Raw genomic sequence first — 17,876 nt, 5'->3', positions numbered from 1 at the left:
GAGTTAGCAAAATCGATTTATTTAAATACAAAGTCTATAAATGATAATGAACTAAACTATTGTGTACTAGTGTGATCATTATTTACTGTGTATCTGTGTACAGCTAGACATAGACTAATATCTCAAACGTCTTTCGTATTATGCAGTCCTTCGCTTTCTGCATCCAGCGAATTGCTGGCGTCCGTACCAAGTTGTCAGATCACATGGAAGGAGCACCTCACATTTCGTTTCCCGTTCCGATATTTAATTGGTCGTCTTAACTGATGGTTTACACAGTTTTTTCGTTCTACGCAGAAATAGACAACTGACTGATTCAAGTTTAGTGAAACAAAAAATATTTATAATTTACATAGATGTCATTGTTTTTAAGACCAATGGACTCGTACACTTACTACAATATTCAGAATTGCCTAAGTTTGAGCGCGTTAAGTGGCTTTTGGTAGTTTATGCGACATCCCACATATAAATTGGCTAAGTCCTTCCTCCGAAGCTCTCAGGCGAGATTACTTGGAACAACTTTACCTTACGTATCTCAATCGACTTAAGTTATTTACTTAAAAGGTTCAAGGTACATATTTAGTATGAATATAATCAGCGTGTTATTTAATGTTATTTTTGCCAAGAAATACTACTGTCAGATGTATAATTTATACTACTGTTAGATGTATATTATAACATTAAAAAAAAACTTAAAATTTATTTTAAACTAAATGAAGTTAAGCCTGACACTTTTTTCTTTTAGAATAATCTCGTAGAAATATCATAATTGATGCAGCGCTGTGCAAAAAGTTATTACATACAAGTGAGGTTCGAATTCCTTTTTTCACTAATTTTGAATTACACTTCCCACATCCAATGCATGTTTTGTGTCGATGTAACATAATCTATGACACTGCGGTGAAGATGACAAATCAGATGATACCTCTACTCTACTCTACTCTACAAAATTAGTTCAGTGGTCAGGCTCTAAGCCTTTAAATGTACATATAAACCCACATATATAAAAACAAACTGACATAAGCGCCATTTAAACTTAAAGGAAAATGACATTACCCTCTTTGTCAGGAATAAAATTACATGCTTTTGTTTTCTTTTTTTAATGACATTTGCAAAACATTAACCGGTTTACAAGGTAATACCGCCTGATAAATAACGCACCGGATATGTTGACGTACTGACAGTTACTCTGTATATTTAAATTTCAACTGCAACAGGATATTGATTAAAATAAATATTACAAAATAAAAGAAACAATTGAAGCGTCCTTATTACTTAATTTTCTTTAATAGTTAGTGTCGCTTTAAATAACCTTTTACAAAGTAAACATGGATTCTAATATCATTAAAGTCTAGTAAAATTTTAACTTTACTTTAATTTTAAAATCTCTCATCTTACTTTTTACTAATATTATAAATACGAATGTTTGGATGGATGGATGAATGGATATTTGTATGAATTTATTTCCAGAACGGATGTACGGATTCCGCCCCAATTGGGCATAGACGTAGAACATAATCTGGAAGAATATATAGGATACTAAGTTTTTTTATAATACCGCGTAGACAGAGCCTCGGGCGACAGCTAGTATATTATATTTATATTATTATTATAATATTATATTTATATATAAATGTGGATTGAAAGCAACAAACAAATTGCCAAGGGAAATTCAGTACAGTCAGGACAAACAGTTCGAATTAAAATTGATTAGTCAGTTGTAACGTATTGACATTTTTTCCCCAGTTAGCAAGAATGTTATTAACAGCACATATATTATACGTTCCCAAGGCATTCAGGGCCCAACTAATATAAGTGATTACGCCTCAGTCGACCTATGTGGTTACCGTCTACCAGTAACTTCGAAATAAAATAAACAATTCAAATAACTAGTGTTAAAACTACGTTTATGTCCCTTATTATTATTTATAGCTTAGTAAGAAAACTTGAGAGAGCGTCGGTGGCTCAGGGGTTTCAGCACTTGACTAGTAATCTGAAGGTCCTGGGTTCGAATCCCGCAATGTACTAATGTGTCTTTGGATTTTCGATTTACATATTATGTATACATTTATTCGATGTTCTTACGGTGAAGGAAAACATCGTGATCCAACCTGCACATATCTGTGAAGAAATTCAAAGATAAGTAAGTCAACCAACCCGCACTGGGCTAGCGTGGTTGACTATGGCCTAGTCATCCCAAGCTTAGGGTAGGCTCTGAGGGCCTCAGTAGGTACGTATAGTGAGCTGATAATGAAGAAAATCTGTTTTCCAATAACATAAATATTCAAATCTGTGTTTTCTTCTTGTTTTTCTAACATTCATTGTTTCTCGAGCCTAATTAAAAAACGGAGCGAAATACCACCGAAATAATAGATGAAAAAAATGTATACAAAACTCAATGGACAGGAAAATAATTAGTATTCGGTGTTCCCGCCGCTGGTTTGCCCCCTTTTCTTATAAAAAAAAAATAGTCGAGCGTACTCGTCGGAACAAAAAATGAAAAGACCTCAGGCGAGTACTACCGATTATGATAAATTGTATTGTTTTCCCGTGGACCATGAAATAAAAGTCAAAGTTTGCTTTTTATTATAATGATTAAGTACAGTATTCATTTTTTTAATGATTTTTAGACCTAAAGAAGAAGATAAAATAAAAATTATTATATAACCAAATTACGCCTAGTAAGTCTAACAAAAGAAAAAAGTAATAAAAACAAAAGAACTCGCTTCTGTAATTTAGCATAAGGAATATGTAAAACAAAATGTACAATGAAATAATTAAAGACAGTTCAGAGAAATTACTAATCAAGAATCATTAGATGTCGTTTATTCTACTAAAAAAAAATATATGTCTAGCCTTACTTTGTTTATTGTTAAAAGACCAACAACACGTTGGTAATCACGTAACAGGAATTTAATGTTTATTTTTCTTCGTTATTCTTAAATACAGAAATGTCCCTGCAAATAAAAAAAATGGTTTCACAAAAATCCAACTTGATTGGATTTTATTTCGGCTTCACGATACAAAGCCACCTAATTTTGTATTTTATTATTTTTTGTTATATTGTTATGTTCTTTTATTCTTATGTACGTATTCCATGTTTTTTATACCTCGTTATTTAAGAACCCAGGAGTTATATACTATGATAAATTTTACGTTTTTGCTTATGTCTAGCTAATTGACATCTATTATGTTAGTTAGTTTTAGTTTATAATTAACTGCTAACTGTTATGTTTTCGATTCGATTTCCAGATTTAAAACTTAATAATTAAAATGTCTATCATCAATCTGCCCTTATCCCTATCGAGGGTCGGCACAGCATTTACTACTCCTCCATACATCTCTATCAGCCGTCATATCCGAGTCTACCCCCTTCTTACGCTTATCCTCTTTCACACAGTCATTCCATACTTTTTTTGGTCTTCCTCTACCCTTGTAGCCATCCACATTCAATCTCATATAATAATTTAAATGTCTATATTCTATCAAAATCCATCCCTCCAAAAGCCTTCAAATTCTATTACAATTCTTTTCAACTTAGGAACGTCTTCAGCTACTCGAGTCGTTGTTGAGAGCTATCTACTTTGAGAGGATATCTTACTTTGATAACCTTGTTACTGTAGGAAATAATGCTAGTTGAAGAATTGTCGGATGGTTCGTAGTATGAGTGGCGTACTATGTAATACGAATTATATTTTATTGGAAAAATTAATATTTATTACATTGATATGTTAAATATGAACTGGTACGCTTGAAAAATATAAATGAATCAGTGGGTGCTGTTCTTTTGTTTGGAAATACAAGATGGATTTGTGATTGAAATTACTGTAATATAGTTTGTAGTGACTCGATTTCTTGAAATAACATTCGTTCTATCTAACCGTGGGCTTACGAAGCTAATATCCCCGTTTAAACGTATAACCTCTGTTTAGTTAAAGATAATGACAGGGAAGACGATATGTTTTATACAGAGATTTATATCTCAGAAACTCACTGTAAGAGTTTCTTAGGTATTTGAAGATTTGAACGGCTTGAGTCAGATATAAATAAGAAATTATTTTCTATTTGATGGAGTGAAATTAAAAAGTAAGCAAAGATTTTTGTAGCTAACATTAAAATTTAAGTTGACCCCGACATTTTTCTAAATAACTCGATTAAAATAAATTCAAACAAAGGGAGCGTGCTACAAAGTTATTCTCGGGGATTAACTTTAAATGGTATTTGTAAAGAGGCCGCCTCTGTGCCAGCTCATATTCAAAGGAATATTTTATAGCAATTTGCACATACAGGATTTGTTCGTTAGCTTTGAAGACGATTTAGTTTTATTTGTTCCTAATATTTAAACCTTTAGACTCATATGTTGGTAATTTAAAATAAAAAATATACATAATTATGGTACTTAGCAACGTAAGAGTGATAGGAATACGAACAAGGCGTGGGAGATCATTTATTTTATTGGAACAGGTATTGGGGGACGTTTATATATATATATTTTTATTACTCGTATGATGGTAGCAAACGAGCGAGCGGCCACCTGAAATCGCTGAAATATTATATGAAAACATCATTGCTTCAAATCAGTTTTATTCAGAAATGATGACAACGTTGTCATGTGTAGTCTATATAAAAAGGTGAGAGAGAGACCAAAAGAGGAAGTAATGACTGTAACATATTACAGACGAAATGCATATCTAATTATTTTAAGTAAAAAGCATACACCAATTGCTTGAAGTAGTCCATTTATGCTGATCCTAAGAATTTCTATATTTTATCAATAAATGTTTGTGAATTATTGATATAATAATATCGGTCACAACAGGAAATAAATGATCGCGACAAAAAAATTCAATATCCGTTTGTTGCCTCAAATCTTTCCTCAATCTCACTATCGTTAACTTCGTTGTCCATATGAAGTAGGGTTGGATATTTATTTTAACATTTATATCGAAAATATTTTCGTAAAGAATATTTTTTCAATTGACTACAGATAATTCTTTTTAAAACTCGATGGGTAAAGGGCTTAATTTTTAATTCAAAACACCAAAGAGGTTGCCATTAATCTATCAAAAAATCATTTTCATAATTTATAATGATATTAGCTTGCTCTTTTCTCTACAGTTGGTCTTCATAGTATTTTCTACTCTTACATACATCTCTACCAACTGTCATATCTGAATTCACTCCCTTCTTCATAAATTATAAAGTCTTTTATATTTTTCAAATTGCGTTGTACTTAAAGATGTTTCTGGTAAGCCTGATATTAATACTTCCCAAATATTGCTGTTACAAAACTTTTTGTCGCAGAAGTGCTTTCTCGAGGCTTCGTTGGAAATAATCGGGCAATAAATAGAGTATTTATGTCGGTTTTATGAGGACGATAACAAGCAGGACGGTTTGATACTTCGCTGAGACGTCAATATTTTGTTGACTAAGACCACAAATTATGAAAACTGCACGAAGTACGTTACATACATCTCATCAAATTAAATATTAATATATTTTATTATTTAAAGTTAATATTAAATGAATAATTATTAGCAGCAGTTTCTGGTAATGCGAAATAAGTGAAGAAATTGCTGATGAAAAAAAACACAGGTCTCTCATACTCATCTTGTCATACTTAAGACAAATTCCAATACTACTAAACAAAGATTCTAATTTTAGAACCACGTTTTTCCTTAAAATAAAATTATCAATGATTGAGTGAAATTGGAAAAAAAACCGTCTTTATTAAAATCTCATTTGTATACAAATCCAATGAATGTCGTCAGTTCTTCAATATTATTTCCTTTCGATTTGAATTTATCGGAAGCGAACACTCATCATGAGAATTCTAAATCCGACAAATTGCCTTTAAATATTTAAAAAGTAAGAATTCAATCTTTTTTAATATATTTATCACAACAACCAGTTGGATATTTTTTATTTTTATGTCTCTAAAGGTTGTTTTTTTTTACTTTTATTAAAAAAAAAACGAAATAAATATTTTAATCAATTTTCTTTAAAAATTATAATTTACCACTAAAAGTACATTATTTTTCTAAGAGGAAGGGGCAAACCGGGAGCGGGATAACCGAGGTGTTCGTCGACGCCAATGGATGTCATACCAGAGGAACCGCATATGCGATGCCAGGCTTTGAAATGATGATACATCTTGGCTTAATCTAAATAATCAAATCAGTAACCCGTCTTACTGCTCAAAATATTTTTTGTGACTGAATAGTCACTGTTTGCCTTGAAGAGACATTTACAGCTTTACCGGGCTTGAGGTGGCCGAGCGTAGATGGCGCTTAGCCTGAACCTCGTTTAAGAGTAACAAGACTCGAGAGCTCCCTCAGGAGCCTTGGCCCGGGCTGTTACTTCGTTATAGTTACCGGATTGGGAGGTCACCGAGCTCTTTTTCAAAATGTGTCGAAGCCGTTTAGCTTACTAGACTTTACATTATCCTCCCAGTCGCGCATTTGATCTTCAATTAGCCAATTCCCTCAAATTAATCAAATAACATCAGGATAATAAAAGTGGAATAGCAAAGAGTCAAACGGCGCCGGTTTCCTAAATTATGCAGAATAATTTAGCACACGAGTCAAGTCTATTCATATTCATGGCGAAAAACGTTTTAATTAAAATTGCCTTAACGTAAACTTTCTCGTATTTTTCCAACGAAATTAAAAACGTAGCTTCTTTTTGTACTTGTGATTGCAATAACACTGCCGTATGCTCGTTTATTTTCATTTAAGTGGATCCTCACTAATTAATATGTGGATAGAAAAAACATTTTTAATGCAAAATATAACCTCGCAACTTAAAAATATCTTGTGAATATATATTTAGTTTGTTACTAGCTGTCGCTCGCGACTCCGACCGCGCGTAATTAAAAATAAAACTTACTATGTAATCTCTGAGTTCTTTCTGGCTATGTTCTACATCTATGCCAAATTTCAGCGAGATACGTTGTGCCGTTCCGGAAATACTTGCAAACAAACATCCTTCCATCCATCCATTCAAACATTCGCTTTTATAACTTTATTAAGATTGGCTTGAACGTGGATTAACACAAAAGTAGATGAAGAGTGAGCAAGCTGAATGGATTGTTTGATCAAGGATGTGCAAAGAAGGGAGTAAATTCATACATGACGTCTGATAGAAATTAGAGATATCTGCAAGAGTAGTACATATTGTGCCAACTCTCCGTAGGCAGGGCAGGAAGGTGGTGTAGACATAGGATAACATTTATTAAATGTTTTTAACATCATGATGGACAATTATTTACATCAATGAGCCTCATTTTGTGTCAACATGTTGCGCCTATGCGGTGTTAGTTTGTGGTCATGACCACTAATTTGCCGCTTGTGTAACACGAGGTGAGGGGTAAGGGTTGAAGTGAGCGGAGGGATAGTTAGTTAGCCAGGCATACGTCTTTGGTTAGGAAGGTGTTTGAGGTATTTTTTATATAAATGACAATGTAAATTGAAGTGTTTAATTTATCATCGTTTTAGTTTTTTATTTATTGGTGTAGGGTTGTCCAAAACAAATGCTACTGTCGTTTTCCCTTCCCGATATTCTGGTTAAAAAAACATATACTTCTTTACACGTAATGTTTTTTAAAGTGTTAGCTATAATATTTCTTTGTAAATGTTTTCTGGCTGTGCAAACCCTAGATTAGAAAAAAGTTGTCTTGACGTAAATTATTATTAGTCGAAGTAATCGTAAAACTAAAAATTGTCTTTTATTATTTTATAATTAACATCGAAGATATAACTGGCATAAAACCTTGTGTAAAGTTTTAATTTATTTTTATAAAACAAAAACTGAACTATGGAAGTTAACATTTTTGGTTTGTTTCATAAAACAATATGTTCTCCACATTCTGTGTCAAATAATCACACTGAAAATGAACAATAGAGATTTTAATTTGCCGCTTATATTGTTGGCAACATATTTTCCATTTATATTCCATGTTCTCGTTAGCCTCGGAAACAATATGTAAATATAAAAATGTTAAATATCTTAGACAATGATTATGAATACCGTTAACAAGCTTTGGCTTCGCACGGATACAGTAAATTAATATTAAAATGCTTGAGTATTTTATACAGGTACACTGTAACCTACATATTTAAATCTAACTCAAAGAGATAATCAAATTTTGTTCATCTTCTATAAGCAGACTAGATATTGCTCGCAACTCCGATCGCGCGGAATTAACAAAAAAACATAATAAGTAGCCTATGAGTTCTTCCAGACTATGTTCTATATGTATACCAAATTTAATCGAGATCCGGTCAGCCGTTCTGGAGCTACCTTCAAACAAACACCCGTCCATCTATTCATCTAAACATTCGCATTTCTAACATTACTAAGATAAGATAAATCCAACGCATACCGTTTTGGATTTATTAATATGGGAATAGATTTATTAATGGCCACTTTAGTCTGCCACTTGAAATTTATAAAAAAAATTGAAACCTTTTAAAAGAAAATTTGCTACAACAATAATTGCAGCTAAAATAAACGCAGCGTGAAACACAATTCCATGCTCACGTTACGCTAGGTTTCATTCAATTTCCTTTGCTCCTGCGAGCGCACGTCAAATTTTATCAGAAATGGAATTAAGAATTATTAAACTTGGTTCAGCGAAAATGTAATTTTGGTAAATCGATGATTTGAGAAATTTATGGTTCGCCGAAAACTCTTTATGTAATTTAGCAAATCTCACAATTTACAATTTGCTCTTTAAAATATTAAATGTGATATTTTATGATTTATGGGTTAAAATTACCTCGGAAGAGAATAGTGAAGCTCCGTAAACCTATCTCTGGAACCAAAACCAAACACTGATTTAAGTATTATCTATGGAAATAAGTACACAGATAGCATAAAGTTATTTTACTGAATTCATAAATTTAAAGTCTGTAATTGCATTTATAACATTTTGACGTTTTACCTTCGGAAGTAAAGCCATGACTTTGTATTCACATTCGTTCTGGTCATAAATTCTTAAATTGCTAACGTTAATTGTACAGTAAAAATTATCCGTTTCCTTCGAATGTTATTGCTTTTAAGGAAAAATGGAATTTAAATCGTAATTTCAATTTCATTACGTTACTATTTCAAATGAAACTCTTTCAGTTGATTTTTTTGAGTTTTAATTTAGTTTTAACAAGCGGAGAAGATGTTTCGTTGTTAAGATACCCGATGAGGAGGGAAGTTCTAAAAACTTTCGTCGACGCTTTTCTACCAGGAAGTAGCGGCCGACCTGAACGGGGTAAAATGAATTTTACTAATATTATTAACTTATTAACCTCTCTTACTATTATATAAAAACTAAGACGGTATCCTCTTTTAAAAATATGTATGTACAATTTCATGACAATCACTTGGCCATATTTTTTTTTATTTCATCCGGTCGGAAACCAAATTGCAAATAAACAATAACCAATTCTATCACCTTGTGCTGAAACTTTTAATCTTTTGGTTAGTTTGCACTTTAATTCAGACTATGAGCAGCTAAGATTATACTTGTTTGTTCCTTACGATTAGACTATTCTAGTGCTTATTAATTCTTCAAAGTTTGCCGGTCACTTGGAAAATCTGCTCTAGTGAGAGACGAAATAATTCATCCGACTACTTTATCATCATCGGTTTCCTAATACCCCTAATTGTTTTCTTTTTGTCAAGGCAATCCACATTCGACATGTTGGGTTCGTGGTGGAATTTGCGTCAAAGTCCGTCACTGCCCTCTAATGAACCTGGACTCTACTGTCCCCGGCTGCAACAAAAACTGGCGTGTTTGCTGTCGAGTTCAGTCAATGCTGTCGCCCACTGTTGGTGTCGCGAGATCTGAACAGCTCCTGTATGAAGTACACTTACGAGACGTAGACAGCCCGCTAATGGAAACTTTAGCTATAAACAATAAAAATATCTTTGAAAATTTATTAGAGTAAATTCTAGACAGATGTGATGAGGATAGTAAATACAAAAAATACTAAACTCATGTAACTTATACGTATACTAAATAAAAAAATCGCAGACAAATATTTCATGTGATATCAGCTCGTAATTATGTATTTCATTATTGTATTGGAATGGCATTAGCAATAAGATTTGATGGTATATACGTGGGATCGAAAAAAAAATAAAACAAAATACTAACTTATAACTAGAATATCTCTTTAATTAATTGAACATTTTCCAATGCTCAGTTATTTAATTAATTCTTAGTTACATTTCACTATTTACAAAGTATCCATCACATAAATAAATGGAAACTCAAAATATTAAACATTTTTGCTTGATTAGTTGTAATTAAAAATTCTTTGAAAGACGTTGTTTCTGTGATTAAATGAAATACTGTTATAAATTTCCAACAATTTCTGACTTTAATGTCAAGATGTTTAATTAACTTTCAGTCAGGAATTAAATATATAAAATGATTTGAGCACCTCTCAGAAACTACACTTAGCTCCGTCTTAAATCTTTTATTCTTTAGATTAACGTCGTATTCCTGCTTCAGCTACATCGACTTTATTCTACAACGTAATACAAATAATTAACTTTTAAGAATCAGTTTCTTTTACTACCGTAACTTTTTGAGAACAAAAAATTATTTAAAAAAATTGTTGGAGTTTGTAATCTGCTGACATGTGCACTGGCTGGTTTTAGTTTATGAAAAAAGGTGTACATCTGTCATACGTAAAATATTTTTCATTGTCTTTCATAAATACATTTTCCCAAGTAAACTTGTATTATTCATCAAAAATTAACGGCTAAAATAAAAATTTGGTCATCTGAAAAAATGATCGGAAGTAAATTAGGCAAAAGATTTACAGCAGATATCAACTTACCTTCATAGTTAATGATTCAATATAGTAGTTCTATCTCTTTGTTATAATCCAGCTTCAAGACAGCTTTATAGGCATTATCAAATAAGATTTATGTGAACATATATTGAACATGTTGACCATTAACTGCAGAAGTGACATCTATTAATTAACTTATTATGAAAGAAATGGAGAGTATGTGTAAAAGAGAAACAGATAGAGAAGGACGGAGAGAGAATAGAAAATTATATAGATCGTAATAAGTCCGATGAGGGTTGTTCTAATTTCCATTAGATACACTATAGGTATAAAATATTCTTTGATAAATTCAAGTGTATAGAGCGGTCTCTCACAAGGTAACAAGGAAAAAGACAAGTCAATTACATTTTCTCGGAATTGCGCCTCTCGAATCGGAATAGGCCAATTAAGGAGCAATTCATTTAATAGACGGCCGTATCTCACCTGTTACTTAATTCTAACTTATACTAAATAACATGAAGGGCTTGTTTTTAGTAAAGGATCTTGAATAGAGTCAATAGTACTCAGGGTTTCCACTGCAGAATCACTCTTAAAAATAGTTGTGAAAATCTATGTTTACAACTAAATTATATATGATGTATTATACATACATATACGTGTGTATGTCTTTTGTGCTATATTTAAACTTTTTTTACTTAAAACTTTTATTGTAAACTTGATTGAAAATATCTATACCTATGTTTCGATATCAGTATTTATATAGCGTGGTTAATTACATATCTAATATCTACTAGTATCTACTACATATTAATAAAATATTCGAATAAACTCCTTGCAGTAAATAGATAACAAACTTTCCGAGCATCCATTATAGTTATGTTGCCGAGCTTTCGAACTGTAAGTGAGACGCCTTATCATTTAGCCGGCCCCCTGACGTGCTGCCTTCACAACATGAAACTTAGTTATATCATGACTATTATTGAAGTTTAATATAATTATTACAAATATACTATGTCAATTTAATAATGCAAAACTTTACTTTTTTAACCTATTTCGAATAGGAGGAGGTTCTTAATTCGTCTGTACGTTTTATATTCGTCGATAAATGCGTCCCTAAAAGCCCCTAAAAAGACACCCGTCATTTTGACTTTCTGACAGCAAAATGCTATGTTCTCATTGTTAATTTCTGTAAGTTTATTCACTCGTTTTCATATTTTCTGTCAAACGCAGTGTCCTTGAGTGGTGTCTCTTAGTGTAGATTTATTATGATAAATCGACACCTAGTATCCAATTAACGACCGTGGCACTTAGAGTTAGGTGTGTTAAAATATCTAATTAGTTGGTTATGAGGGAATCAGTATTCACGCGACGATCTGTCCCAAGGGTGTAATGTTATTAGCACAGAGTTTACATTATGTTTAATAATTTGGTACGTTATGGAATAACAATGAGTAGCGTGAATCAATATTATTTCATGTTTTAAAAAGTTAAGAAATAAAAAAAATAATAATAATAGAAGATAGTAGGTACAAGACAATATTTCGACGCGATCTGAACGTCTGGTATTCAAGGAATGTTTAAGATTTTAATATTTAATTATGAAGATATTAAATTATAAGGAGAAATTTTGTCATTTTAACTTTTTCTCCAAAAATTAAAACATATTACATATATATCTATAAGTATAAAAAAACAATTGTTGTTCGTTAGTCTCGCTAAAACTCGAAAACGGCTTTCCGAAATTATTTTATTTTGGTCTTGAAATGTTCGTGAAGGTCTAGGAAAGGTTTAAGAGGTGAGAAAAATTCCACGCGGACGGACTCGCGGGCGACAGCTAGTATATTATACAAATACGGGCTAAGCTATAATGTTATTTAATGAAAACATTTGCCATCCAGATTTTATATGAATTTACAAAATCCATTGGATTGAATCAACTGAAAATGTTGTCATAATTTTCATAGGAAGCAATCAACGTTCAGCATCAAACATAATGAAATTATAATTAGTTGTGATGATTTTAGCCCGATTATTGAATAATTTTATCGGAACAATTTACATTTCAGGCAATCTATATGTTTGACCGATGTTGTTTGGGGTGCCATCCGATTCACTTTCTTTCCTAGAGCCATGAGAGTATTTAGAGGCAACGGCAACGGCAACCGTTTTTTATGTCTTAAATTACTTCGGAAATCTATTTTATTGACAATGAAAGATTATCTAAATTGAAAAAAAAAAGTACTGAATAAACAAGTAAGATTTGTATAGTACTATTCAAACTTTATAGCGGCTCGCAATTTCCAACGAGACGCTACGCAGAACATTTTAGGTATAGATAGAATGTCACATGTGAGAAATGGCATACTACGCACGAAGTTAAAGTTAGAATCTTGTAATAAAGGTTTATCGAAGTATACATACATTGAGCTAAAAATACTTATGCCCTCATAATGCGTATCGGAGTAAGTCACCACTAAAAGCTTTTAGAGCATTTAATATTCTAAAGCTTTACTGAACACACGTTAATATTTAAACAAAGCCGACCTTTAATAGCGAGTATTCCATTTCCTCTATATTTCACGACAACTCTGCTTATGTAGTAAATAATGTATAAACTACTCTATCATCCTATTTGTGCTACTGCATACTGCACGTAAATAGAAAACTATTTTTTTTTAAAACAGAAGGGGACAAACGAGCAGCGGGAACACCGAGGTGTTCAACGACGCCCATGGACATCAGCACTACCAGAGGAACCGCAGATGCGTTGCCGGCCTTTGAGATAATGATAAGCTCGCTTCTTGAAGGACCCTAAGTCGTAGCGGTTTGGAAATACCGCCGAGGACAGACCATCCACAACGCTCCTGTGCGAGGTAGGAAGTTTCGCGCAAACCGCACGGTTGTGGATTGCCAGCCAGGATTTTCCAGATATAAAATATATGTACATAAATATATGTACATGTATAAAATATATGCACATTGTTGAAATATTGATAAACATACAAATAAAGTATTCCTAGCAAAAAGTGACTTTTATAGAAAATTAAAGCAGTAATATAATACAGTTTTTTTTTACGTTAAACAAGAATTTAATAAAATATCATGACATATAACATGAAAGTTAGATATATTATAGGACAATATTGTTATGTAAAGTATTACTTAATAAAATAAGGAAATTCTAAGTGATTCGCACACCATTACTTTAGATATGTATGGAGAATAATAAAACTCAAATAAAACGCGAGCTCTCGCTGTCAGATGAATTACGCAATAGGAATTTAATTCTCCAAGCAATGTACTAAGCATATCTAAAAAGATTGTGGAAAAAAATTAAATACTTATATGATATCTAGCTGTTATATTAGCAAATTCGAAACATGATTTGATAAAGGTAGGGATATCCGATCGTGTAGTCGTGGGTTCAAACCTCATTCCACTATTGTGGTGAAGGATAGATAAATACCATGGAATCTCTACTTTTGAAATACGTTACCTCTTGTTAATTTTTATATAAAATATTCTAATAGATATTTCCAATAGATTTCTTTCCAGTAATTATTTATAAAACAATTCAGGTAAGCCTATTAAACAAATTGTGTTCTAGTGAGTTATAGCAGCACCTTAATTTGGCAGTGCCACCTGCCGGAAACTCTGAAAGGAAAGCGCCACTGGCAAAAGCTTATTTACGAGCTTTTTGCAAATTGCAGATACGGTTCCAACTTATCTTAGCGTTTCAAAACTACGATAACCTTAAAAGCTTTTATTTCTAAGATTTTTAAGAAGTATGTTAATCTCTATTTTTTAGAAATAAATTTACACAAAAACTAACAAATACAATTTCCAATACTTGAATTATTTTGATGTTCTTTGATAATTTATGTTTAGAAGCTTATTTGATATATTTAATGTTCTGACAAGTATCCAAATCAAAGAGCCTTTAAAGACTTGCAAATTAACAGTTCTGTTAACAGACAAAAAATCTTTTAATAATTCACGACTCAAGAATCTTAATGAATATTTTTAACTGTTTTAATAAAAGTAACGGTAGAGAAAGTCAAAGAATAATAGATAAATAATGCACGAAGATACTGGAAGATATTTGTAAGCTGAATATCAACAAAGACAAAAATTTTGAACGAGGGGAAAGAGGAGCGGTGACGTAATTAACAATATATTTTATTGGAAAATAATTAATACCGCCTTATAAAGATCCTCTTCTAGAAGTAGAAAGAAACAAGAAAAAAGAAGTCGAAGTTGTCCAAACTTATTTATAATGTTAAATAGTAAAATATAAAAAAAGATGAACTAATCTTCAGCAACTATAGTTTGTTATTTTTCAATTACAGTTTTGAATTTCGCGGTTCGGTTTAGTGTAGGTAAGCCGACTCAATTTTTATTCTCCCAATTGTGCGGGTAGATTAAAATCCCTCGCCGCTATGGTCACGCGCGGGGCTTGCGGGGTCTAGTGCGGGGATGTAAGGCGATAGTTGAGTCAGCATCGGGAGTCGTAAGTTGAACGACGATTAGCACATCGGACGTGTCGATTTCTTAGTGTAGTGTTGCTTAATTTTACGGTTTCGCGGTCGGTTCGATGATCTGTCTATAGTGCTCTTCCGGGAAAGAATGGAACATCAGAAAGGTGGTATTGCTGGCGCCTTCAGACTATTTGACAGTGACATGACTCGATTGACACCAACAAAGTGATAAGGCTCCAGTAAGCGGTAAACGAGGCGTCTAGATGGTAAGGGCACTACGTAGTCTAAGGTAGGTTGTGACGTGTACCCAAAACTTCGTGTACGGCACATATAATAATAACGTTTGATCCATAACATAGTATTACAGTGTGTCTATTTAAGATATATTACTTTGACAATTCATTAGTCAAGTCACTAGAGATGGGTTGTTGAAAATCGGTTATGAAAGTTTTAGATTTTCGATGGTTGTTCTCATAGAACTTGCAATCGTAAATTTTGTGATTTTTGTTTTTGATTTACAATATAAATAAAATTGTTTCTTTATAATCTTTAAAACTAAATAAAGAAATAAAACATTAAACCAAAAATAGAGATTTTCACAAACAAACAAAAAGAAATATTTTTAATGTTGTTAAGTTAATTGTGCGAGACATAGCCAAATATTATCTATTATAAAATCAAAAAGTAATAAAATACCTAAATTAGATTACTTATTTGTTCGATTAGTATAATTACAAGGCCGATTCTTCCTAGTTGTTCGTTTTACACGTAGTACGACACTATGACAACCGTCCATTAAGTATAACATTAATCCTCATACAAAATTAATTTGATATTGTATAGGCGTCAGTTGTCAAACTAATCTATCTTAAATAGACATACTATAAGAATGAAGTGTCATTTGGCGTATTATCTGTTCAATTTCCACGTTTTGTTATAACGCTTTGCCAGTTTGCATTTCATTTTAAAAACTTTAAACTTATATTAATGCCTCGCGCAGCTAGAAATGAATTGCTTGGCAGAATTTTTACCAACTTTTCTTTGTATTTTTGTTTGTTTTCTTAAAAGGAGATAAGTTTTAATCTATGGCTACGAAATAATTTACAGAGTAATAATTCTACTTTAATTTTATTTAGGTTGCTGAATAAATAAAAAAAAGTATTTTAAAGAAATAAAGACACCTCGATATTCCGATTTACTATTAGAATGCGATTTAATTAATAAATAATTTTATGAATATAAATTAAAGCTTTAAAATCATACCACAGTTGCATTGTGGTTAAATCTAATTTTCTATTCATTCCCAACGTGAGAAATAACATAAGTTTTATTCATTGCCAAATATGCATATTATTATAGAGATATATAAAAAAATAATATTATAATAACATAACCACTGCTTTTTGCTATCTCGATATATGTTTAAAATAAATAAAAGTTCATCCAGGCATTTAGTAAAGTTAACAGTGGAAATATTATAATCTATTATAGGAGGTAGACAGCTAATCAAGCAGTTCATCTGACTGTAGCTGACCACCATACTCAGACATTCCCAACATGCTAATGAGTCACACACACAAGTAAAACATCAGTAGCCGAAGACTTATTGGTTATTGATTTACTCAATAGATGGCAGTTTAAATAATTGATGAAATATTTATAGATGGCGTTGCTGTCGATATAAACGCAATATATCGCAAACAAAATTTACTTTGCTGGCTGTGACAGAACCAATAACTAGCGTACTCTATTACCTGCAGCAAATCTTTCGACAGCTGCGCTTTTCTGCAAAATGCATTAAAGTAAAATATATATTTTCCTTTGTATTGATAAGGTTTTCAACGGAAAGGAATGAAGCATACAAAAGTATAGAAATGGTAGTAATAATAGCAATCTTATATCTTTCTAGATAGTCCATTTTAATAAAAAGCTCAATAAATATGTAAGTAATCTTACTTCTTATTAATATTATAAATGCGAATGTCTCGACGGATGGATGGATCTTTGTTTGAGGGTATTTAATGAACGGATTACGGTGAATTTTGGATTGCATATAGAACATAGTCTCAAAGAACGCAGAGGCTAATAATATATTTTTTAATACCGCGCGGACGGAGTCGCGGGCGACAGCTAGTTAGTAATAAAAATTATCGAATTTGAATAGAAATTGGACACAAGCAGTAAGTCGTTATAAAATTAAAAAATAACAAACGGAACATTCACAAAAAAGGTGTGCCCAGTCTAATATGTTTTTTATGCAAACGCCCCGCAGCCTTTTTACGGTTAAAAGCTTGATATAAACGGTTTTTAAATAGAAAAATTGCTAAGCAAACTCTTTCAATGACGGTGTTTATTTTGTCTGGAATAAATACTCTGCTAAACTGATTTTACAATTTCTACACTACAATATTATATAATAAACAAAGATATCATGTCTCTTTCGAAGTAAAACACAAAGCACTAACTCAATCTAATTAGTTGGAATTAATATCTAGGAATACAAGATTGTGCGACAAATTAATTTATGTATTAAAATCTTGGAGCGTCAGTGGCTCAGCGGTCATGCACTTGACTTGCAATCTACAGGTCCTGGGTCCGAATC

The 17,876-nt window shown here is 32.0% G+C and overlaps 1 long non-coding RNA gene across 1 annotated transcript; it reads right to left on the bottom strand.

The window, feature by feature from the left end:
* Nucleotides 1–7,729: 7,729 nt before the first annotated feature.
* On the bottom strand, nt 7,730–9,001 carry LOC106117089 (uncharacterized). Its single transcript, XR_001227853.1, has 3 exons — nt 8,942–9,001; nt 8,777–8,812; nt 7,730–7,882 (listed from the first exon to the last, which is right to left on the bottom strand). It is a non-coding gene; the product is annotated as an uncharacterized LOC106117089 (long non-coding RNA).
* Nucleotides 9,002–17,876: the final 8,875 nt, after the last annotated feature.

The sequence above is a fragment of the Papilio xuthus genome, unplaced genomic scaffold, assembly GCF_000836235.2.
Source record: "Papilio xuthus unplaced genomic scaffold, Pxut_1.1 DF827680.1, whole genome shotgun sequence".
In the NCBI taxonomy this organism is placed as follows: Eukaryota; Metazoa; Arthropoda; class Insecta; order Lepidoptera; family Papilionidae; genus Papilio; species Papilio xuthus.
Note: the sequence above shows the minus strand (reverse complement) of the source record. Positions and strands in the feature narration are given on the sequence as shown.